The sequence below is a fragment of the Oryctolagus cuniculus genome, chromosome 15, assembly GCF_051225735.1.
Source record: "Oryctolagus cuniculus isolate XC-2025 breed Fujian yellow rabbit chromosome 15, ASM5122573v1, whole genome shotgun sequence".
Lineage (NCBI taxonomy): Eukaryota > Metazoa > Chordata > Mammalia > Lagomorpha > Leporidae > Oryctolagus > Oryctolagus cuniculus.
This window is the reverse complement of record NC_142881.1, coordinates 92,587,090-92,596,204: the sequence shown is the minus strand read 5'-3', so window position 1 is coordinate 92,596,204 and position 9,115 is coordinate 92,587,090. Positions and strand designations below refer to the sequence as shown.

General features: G+C 41.6%; 1 pseudogene; it reads left to right on the top strand.

Annotated features, from left to right (window-relative positions):
- Positions 1–2,018: 2,018 nt before the first annotated feature.
- LOC138845440 (CLIP-associating protein 2-like) lies at positions 2,019–6,292 on the top strand (annotated as a pseudogene).
- The last annotated feature ends 2,823 nt before the right edge of the window (positions 6,293–9,115 follow it).

Genomic DNA, 9,115 nt, shown 5'->3' with positions numbered 1-9,115 from the left:
GCGGTGCGCCGGCCGCAGCATGCCGGCCTTGGCGGCCATTGGAGGGTGAACCAACGGCAAAGGAAGACCTTTATCTCTGTCTCTCTCTCTCACTGTCCACTCTGCCTGTTAAAAAAAAAAAAAAAAGAAAAAGAAAAAACAGAGATGCATCTAAAATTTTAGGGAGGAAAGTAAAGATGAGAAAGCCTGGCCACTCCTCCAGTACTGTGTCCACTGTGGCCCTGCCCTAACTAGTCTTCAGTAATGCTCTCACAACACTTCCATCTCCCATGTCTCTGCCTCCCTCTTCTAAATCACAGTACTTATTACTGGAAGTTCAAAACCTTCACTCCAGTACCTGATGTATTATTACAGCTCTGAGTCTCCCAAATCATTTTCAAAACAGCATGCAACACTGGCCCTCAGTTGTAGATGGAATGCTGAAGCTCAAAAGAGGGAAGTTTGAAAAGTCTGTGAACACTATGAGTGGCCATTGTTCACATAAAAGCTCAGGGGAAGAAACCAAGGCTTTCTGCTCAGCCTAATTAATGATCACTTGCCCCAGATTTCCTGTCTCAGCTTGGGCATCTTTGCACAGTCTCTTCCTTTCTCCCAGTGTGAAAACAATGTCCACCACAGGGGAGTTTGCTCAGGACATTCTGGCAATTTCTCAACCCCCTACACTAGGAGGTAGCATGCTGGGGGATTGAAAAAGGACTGAAAAGTGCAGGTGACTACAGCCTTATGCTTTTCCATTTGCTGCATTCAGTCAGACCCACTCTCCCCAGAGGCCCTGAATAACTACAGGACTATTTAAATATAGAAAGAAAGAAAACACAAATTCAGTAGTAATGGGAGCATTGCTGAAATTCTCTAAAGTTTTTCTAAATATGTGAAAAAATTATTTGCTCTTGACATTTTTTCTTTGAAATTTGCAAGATGTCTGACCTTCAGAAGCCTAATTAAATATAAAAATCAGGGGCCAGTGCTGTGACACAGCAAGTTAAAGCCCTGGCCTGTAGTGCCAGCATCCCATGTGGGTGCTGGTTCTAGTCCTGGCTGCTCCTCTTCTAATCCAGCTCTCTGCTATGGCCTGGGATAGCAGTATAAGATGGTTCAAGGACTCCTGCAACTGCCTGGGAGACATGGAAGAAGCTCATGGCTCCTGGCTTCAAATTGGAGCATCTCTGGCCATTGTGGCCATCTGGGGAGTAAACCAGTGGATGGAAGACCTCTCTGTCTGTCTCTACCTCTCTCTGTAACTCTGTCTTTAAATATATATATATGTGTGTGTATACACACACACACACACACACATATATATATATAAATCAAGGCTTGAGCTGGAGCCATGGCACAGTAGGTTAATCCTCCACCTACGGCATCAGCATCCCATATAGGTATTGGTTCTAGTCCTGGCTGCCCCTCTTACAAGCCAGATATCTGCTATTGCATGGGAAAACAGAAGATGGCCCAAGTACTTGGGCCCCTGCAACCACATGGGAGACCAGGAAGAAGCACCTGGCTCCTGGGTTTGGATCAGCACAGCTCCAGCTGTTGTGGCCATTTGAGGAGTGAACCAACGGAAGGAAACCCTTTCCCTCTGTCTCTCTTTCTCACTTTCTATAATTCTACCTCTCAAATAAATAAATAAATAAAATATTTAAAAATCTTTTTTTAAAAATCAAGGCTTAAAGTTCACTTACAAATAACTCAAGTTTCAAAAACTAGAAACAATAAAGGCAGCAATTTTGTGCCTTTCCCCTTTTTAAACCCAACACCTACAGTTCTCACTAACTCAATTTTCAAACAATGAATTTCACTTCCTAGCCAAAAATTGCCACGGAAGCAGGCTGGAGTCCAGGGGATGCCAATTTTGACTAGTTTGGGGGCTGCTGGGCACCTGGCACTGCTCCTATCACCAGCTTAGCCCTGAGAGCTGCACCTCTGGTGGGCAAGGCACTTCCTGTGGGTTCCTGGCACCAACCCACACTAGAGGCTGGGTGAAAGTTGGCCCCTCACTGGCTGCAGCCGTGGAACCCTGCAGCATGGAGTACTTCAGCACCCAGGTGTTGCAGCAGGACATCAGTGTCAGGTTGCAGGTTGTCCAGGAGCTCCTGTTGTATCTCAGTACCCCCAGTGCCATCTCAGACCTGGAAGAGGACCAGAGCCACCGAGCCAAAATCGTCGATGCACTCACTGGCTGGATGAGGTCGAGCAACTATCAGGTATCATTTATAGGAGTGGCAATTTTAAGTGCCTTTTTCATAAATTTTCAACGCAATTTAAATCTTATATAGAAATGATTATTGAAACTTTAATAGAATGGGAAATGCCAAAAACAAGGTTTGAGATGAAGCTCAGAGATATTGAAGTTGAATGAAGTAGCACTACCTGTGTATGTATAAGGGACTGTTGGCTTCAAGAATTTTTAATCGTGAGAAGGCACATGTCTGTGTCTTATTGAAGCATTAAACACTTTTGGGACTCAGCCATTAGTCCTCAGCAAGTTGGTACCACATTTGTGTGTCCTATTGGGGATTCTAATAGGTGAGAGGAGCTGCAATATTGGCTATAGTGGAGATTTACAGACATGTGCGAGAGAAAGTGTGAGTAGATCTTTAACAAGAGGAATTCCTTCTGCTAGATAAAAAATGATCGTTGCCAAATTTAATGAGGTGCAAAATTCAGATGGTATGATTTTGAATGTCTGCAAAGATAAAAGCTTTGGTGATGAAAAAATCTTGATTGGAAAATGGGCCATCATCAGCCACTTCAGCCTTCAAGGTTCCTGAACCTAAAACATCCAGAAATCCTGTCAACAGTGCAAGGAAACCTGGTTCAGCAGGTGGCCCTAAGGTTGGAGGTGCTTCTAAAAGAGGTTCTGGAGCAGTTGACAAGGAAGATTTTATAAAAGCTTTTACAGATGTCCCTTCTACTCAGATCTGTTCTAGTCAAGAACTTGAAGAAACTTTAAATAAAATCAGGGAAATTTTGTCAGATGATAAACATGATTGGGATCAGCATGCCAGTCACTGCTGGTTGCTGGAGCTGCACAATATGATTGCTTTCTCCAACATTTACACTTATTGGATGGGTCACTTAAACTTTCAGCTAAAGATTTTAAATCTCAAGTGGTTCAGGAAGCTTGCATTACCATAGCTGGAACAGTCACGGCAACTTCTGGATATGCAACAATCATGTTCATCATTCAGAATACTCATGTGCCCAGACTTATACCTTTAATAACAAGCAATTGTGGCTGGTGCCGTGCCTCACTAGGCTAATCCTCCACCTTGTGGCACTGGCACACCAGGTTCTAGTCCCGGTCGGGGTGCCGGATTCTGTCCCGGTTGCCCCTCTTCCAGGCCATCTCTCTGCTGTGGCCAGGGAGTGCAGTGGAGGATGGCCCAAGTGCTTGGGCCCTGTACCCCATGGGAGACCAGGAGAAGCACCTGGCTCCTGCCATCAGATCACCGCAGTGCACCGGCCGCAGCTCGCTGGCCACGGTGACCATTTGAGGGTGAACCAATGGCAAAAGGAAGATCTTTCTGTCTCTCTCATTGTCCACTCTGCCTGTCAAAAAAAAAAAAAAAAAAAAAAAAAAAAACAAGCAATTGCACATCAAAATCAGTCTGTGAGAAGGCTTTCATTTGAATTTTTAGATTTGCTGTTGCAAGAGTGACAGACTCATTCTTTATAAAGACATGCAACTGTCTTGGTCAAAACTATCAAGAAGGCAATTCATAATGCTGATGCCGATGCTGAGGCAAGAGTAGAAACAAGAAACACATATATGGGTCTTAGAACCTATTTCCTGGTGGAGCTGAGACACTGTATAATTCCCTTGAACAATCTTATCAAAAGAGTCTTCAAACCTGCTTAAAGAGTTCCAGCAGTGTAGCATCTCTTCCACAATCAGACAGGTCCTCATCTAGCTCAAAAGAAAGTCTCAATTGCCCCTTTTCTTCCAAATGGTCTACAGAAAATCTGTCAGCTGTGGCTGGAAGAGTATCAGCAGGTAGCAGCAAAGCCAGTTCCCTTCCAGGAAGTCTGCAGTGTTCACGAACATTGATGTGAATGCTGCTGCTGGTGCCAAGGCACATCATGCTTCTGGACAGTCTGCAAAGTGGGCAGTTGGGTGCAGGTGGGTGCAGGTGCCCTAAATCCAGCTTCCTAGGTTTCCCTAGGCCAAGTGATAGCAGAGCTTTCAGCACCACATACTGGCATGGGAAATGCCAAGATGGGTCCTAGAGGACAAATCTGAATGAAAATGTTCTCTCAGCCACAACCTGATAGCCAGTCAGGTTATCCTGAGCTCTGGTGTTCCAAGAGTCCTGGTCAATTTGCCCCCAGTGCAGAAAAGAAGAAAGATACCAGGCAGCCAGGGATGTAGCAGAAAGGCTAGTCCATCAAGGTCTCAGTTGCCCAGAGTAGTAATATTCCTCCACCAAGTATGAGTCAGGTATGCAGCCAGGAAGCAAGTCAGGAGAGCAGCTGGGATGCAAGTCCTGTTTGCTGTTTTCAGCCCCTGCATCTAGGGTATGAGATCAGCCAATCAAGCTGACTGTCATCTTCTGTCAGTGCCATGCATGTTCTGAACACAGGTTCCAATGTGGAAGAGGCAGTAGCAGATGCCCTGAAAAACCTGCTCAAAGATATGAATCATAGGGAATGTATTCAGGTGATGATGCCGATAGCGATGTGTCTAGTGCTTGTTTAGAAGGCTCATATAGTTCTTGAAATGGTAGTATTCCTATGTATCTGAAGCAGATGGAAGATGTTTCAAAAGTCCTTAATAGATGTGCTAGTTCAAATTGGTCAGAAAGGAAGGAAGGACTCCTGGGTTTGCAGAACTTATTAAAAAATCAGAGAACCTTAAGTCAAGTTGAACTGAAAAGATTATGTGATGTTTTCACAAGAATTTTTGCTGATCCTCATGGCAGGGTGTTCAATGTGTTTTTGGAGAGTCTAGTGGATTTGATACAGGTCCACAAGGATGAGCCTCAAGATTTGTCATTTGTGCTGCTGACACAGCTACTTATAAAATTGGTGCTGACTTGCTTGGGTCTGCTCAGGCAAAAGTTAAGAAAACCCCTGATATCACCAGAGAATCTTTTCCAATTGATCTTCAGTTTAATATTCTAGTGAGATTTACAGTTGATCAGACCCAAGCACCAAGCTTGAAGGTGAAGGTTTCTATCCTTAATTACATAGAAACTCTAGCCAATCAGATGGATCCAGGAGATTTTAAAATTCCAGTGATGATTATGCCAACCAGTTTCCTGATGATCTTTTCCTAGACCATTCTGACCTAGTGGGCAGAATTATTGAAGGAGTTGCCTAATCACAATGAACTTGTGGAAGAAAAGTCAACCTCTATGAACTCATGAAACTAGCATAGGAAAAATCTTTCAAGGATTAGGATGAACATTTCAAAACAGTATTGCTTTTATTGCTTGAAACCCTTGGGGATAAAGAGCCAACAATTAGGACTTTGGCATTAAAGGTTTTGAAAGAAATCCTAAGGCATCAACCAGCAAGACTTAAAAACTATGCAGAGGGGCCAGTGCCATGGCTCACTTCATTAATCCTCTGCCTGTGACACCGGCATTCCATATGTGCACTGGGTTCTAGTCCCGGTTGCTCCTCTTCCAGTCAAGCTCTCTGCTGTGGCCCAGGAGGTCAGTGGAGGATGGCTCAAGTGTTTGGGCCCCTGCACCCACATGGGAGAAGAAGCACCTGGCTCCTGGCTTCAGATCTGCGCAGCCATTTGGACAGTGAACCAATGGAAGGAAGACCTTTCTTTCTGACTCTCTTTCTCAATGTCTATAACTCTACCTGTCAAATAAATAAATAAATAAATAAAAACTATGCAGAACTGACTGTGATGAAAACATTGAAAGCACATAAAGATCCTCATAAGGAGGTGATGAGATCTGCTGAGGAAGCTGCAGCAGTATTAGCTACTTCAATTAGTCCAGAGCAATGTATCAAAGTGCTTGGTCCTATCATCCAAACTACAGATTACCAAATTAGCCTGGCTGCAATCAAAATGCAAACAAAAGTGATAGCAAGAAAGTCCAAGGAAACCCTTAACCTACTTTTGCCAGAAATTATGCTAGTCCTAATACAGGATTATGATAACTCTGAGAGCAGTGTTCAGGAAGCTGGTGTCTTCTGTCTGGTTGCTGTTCATGCAGTGATTGGGGATGAACTAAAAGCACATCTCAGTCAACTCACCAGCAATAAAATGTGTGTCATCTTTACAGCCCAGAATACTATATCCTGGAAAGCTCTCATTTGTGAATGAAGGTGAAATAAAGACCTTTCACAGCAAACAGAAATTGAAAGAATTTGTCGCCACTTATCCAGCTGTGCAAAAAATGCTTAAAGATGTGCTACACACAGAAACAGAAACAGGGCCATCAATATGAAAGAAGGTAAAGGAAGAAAACCTCGCAGTAAAAGATCACAAGTTCAAAGCATATACTAGAAAATATCTTTGGGAAAATGGCAGGGCAAAATTACTACGTATACATAGTCACATTGAACGTTAATGGCCTCAGCTCTCCAGTTAAAAGACACAGACTGGCTGAATGGATTAAGGAACAAAACCCATCTATTTGCTGCTTACAAGAAACACATCTTTCCAACAAAGATGCATGCAGACTGAAAGTGAAAGGTTGGAAAAAGATATTCCATGCCAACCGAAACCAAAGAAAAGCTGGAGTAGCCATATTAATATCAGACACAATAAACTTTAACACAAAAGCTGTTAAGAGAGACAAAGAGGGGCACTATATAATGATTAAGGGATCAATTCAACAGGAAGATGCAACTATTATAAATGTATATGCACCTAATTACAGGGCACCAGTTTATTTAAAAGGTATGTAAAGGAACTTAAAGGGAGACTTAGACTCCAATCCAATAGTACTGGGGCACTTCAATACTCCACTCTCAGAAATAGATCAACTGGACAGAAGATCAACAAGGAAATAGCAGATTTAATTGACACTATTGCCCAAATGGATCTAACAGATATCTACAGACTTTCAATCCTACATTTAAAGAATTTACATTCTTCTCCGCAGTGTATGGAACCTTCTCTAGGATTGACCACATACTAGGCCATTAAGCAAGTCTCAGAAAATTCAAAAGAATTAGAATCAGACAATGCAACTTCTCAGACCACAGTGGAATGAAGTTGGAAATTAGCAACTCAGGAATCCTTAGAGCATATTCAAACACCTGGAGATGAACAACATGCTCCTGAATGAACAGTGGGTCACAGAAGAAATCAAAAGAGAAATCAAACACTTTCTGGAATTAAATGAGGATAACAACACAACATGTCAAAATTTATGGGATACAGCAAAAGCAGTGTTAAGAGGAAAGCTTATAGCAGTAGGTGCCTACATCAGGAAATTGGAAAGGCACCAAATAGATGAGCTTCCAATGCATCTCAAGGATCTAGAAAATCTGCAGCAAACCAGACCCATAACTAGTAGGAGAAGAGAAATAATTAAAATCAAAGAAGAAATCAACAGGATTGAATCAAAAAATTATAAAAAGCCAGCCAAATGAAGAGCTGGGTTTTTTTGAAAAAATAAAAGAGATACACCATTGGCCCAACTAACTAAACTAAAAAAAGAAGAGAAAAGACCCAAATCAATAAAATCAGAGATGAAAAAGGAAATGTAAGAACAGACACCACAGAAATAAAAAGAATCATCAGAAATTACTACAAGGACTTGTATGCCAGCAAACAGGGAAATCTATCAGAAATGGATAGATTCCTGGACACATGCAACCTACTTAAATTGAACCAGGAAGACATCAAAAACCTAAACAGACCCATAACTGAGACAGAAATTGAAACAGTAATAAAGGCCCTCCCAACAAAGAAAAGCCCAGGACTAGATGGATTCACTGCTGAATTCTAGCAGTCATTGAAAGAAGACTAACTCCAATTCTTTTCAAACTATTCAGAACAATCGAAAAAGAGGGAATCCTCCCAAAGTATTTCTATTAAGCCAGTATCACCTTAATCCCTAAGTCAGAGAAAGATGCAGCATTGAAAGAAAATTAAAGACCAATATCCCTGATAAACATAGATGCAAAAATCCTCAATAAAATTCTGGCCAATAGAATGCAACAACACATCAGAAAGATCATCCACCCAGACCAAGTGGGATTTATCCCTGCTATGCAGGGATAGTTCAATGTTCACAAATCAATGTGATACACCACATTAACAGACTGCAGAAGAAAAATCATGATTATCTCAATAGATGCCAAGAAAGCACTTGATAAAATACAACACCCTTTCATGATGAAAACTCTAAGCAAATTGGGTAATAGAAGGAACATCCCTCAATATAATGAAAGCAATTTGTGAAAAACCCATGGCCAGCATCCTATTGAATGGAGAAAAGTTGGAAGCATTTCCACTGAGATCTGGTACCAGACAGAAATGCCCACTCTCATCACTGTTATTCAATATAGTTCTGGAGGTTCTAGCCAGAGCTATTAGGCAAGAAAAAGAAATTAAAGGGATACAAATTGAGAAGGAAGAAGTCAAACTATCCCTCTTTGCAGATGATATGATTCTTTACTTAGGGGATCCAAAGAACTCTACTAAGAGACTATTGGAACTCATAGAAGAGTTTGGCAAAGGAGCAGGATACAAAATCAATGCACAAAAATCAACAGCCTTTGTATACACAGGCAATGCCACAGCTGACAAAGAACTGCTAAGATCAGTCCCATTCACAATAACCACAAAAACAATCAAATACCTTGGAATAAACTTAGCCAACGATGTAAAAAATATCTACAATGAGAATTACAAAATCTTAAAGAAAGAAGTAGAAGAGGATACCAAAAAATGGAAAAATCTTCCATGCTCGTGGATTGGAAGAATCAATATCAACAAAATGTCCATTCTCCCAAAAGCAATTTATAGATTCAATGTGATACCAATCAAAATACCAAAGACATTCTTCTCAGATCTGGAAAAAATGATGCTGAAATTCATATGGAGACACCAGAGGCTTGAATAGCTAAAGCAATCTTGTAGAACAAAAACAAAGCCAGAGGCATCACAATAGCAGACTTCAGGACATACTAC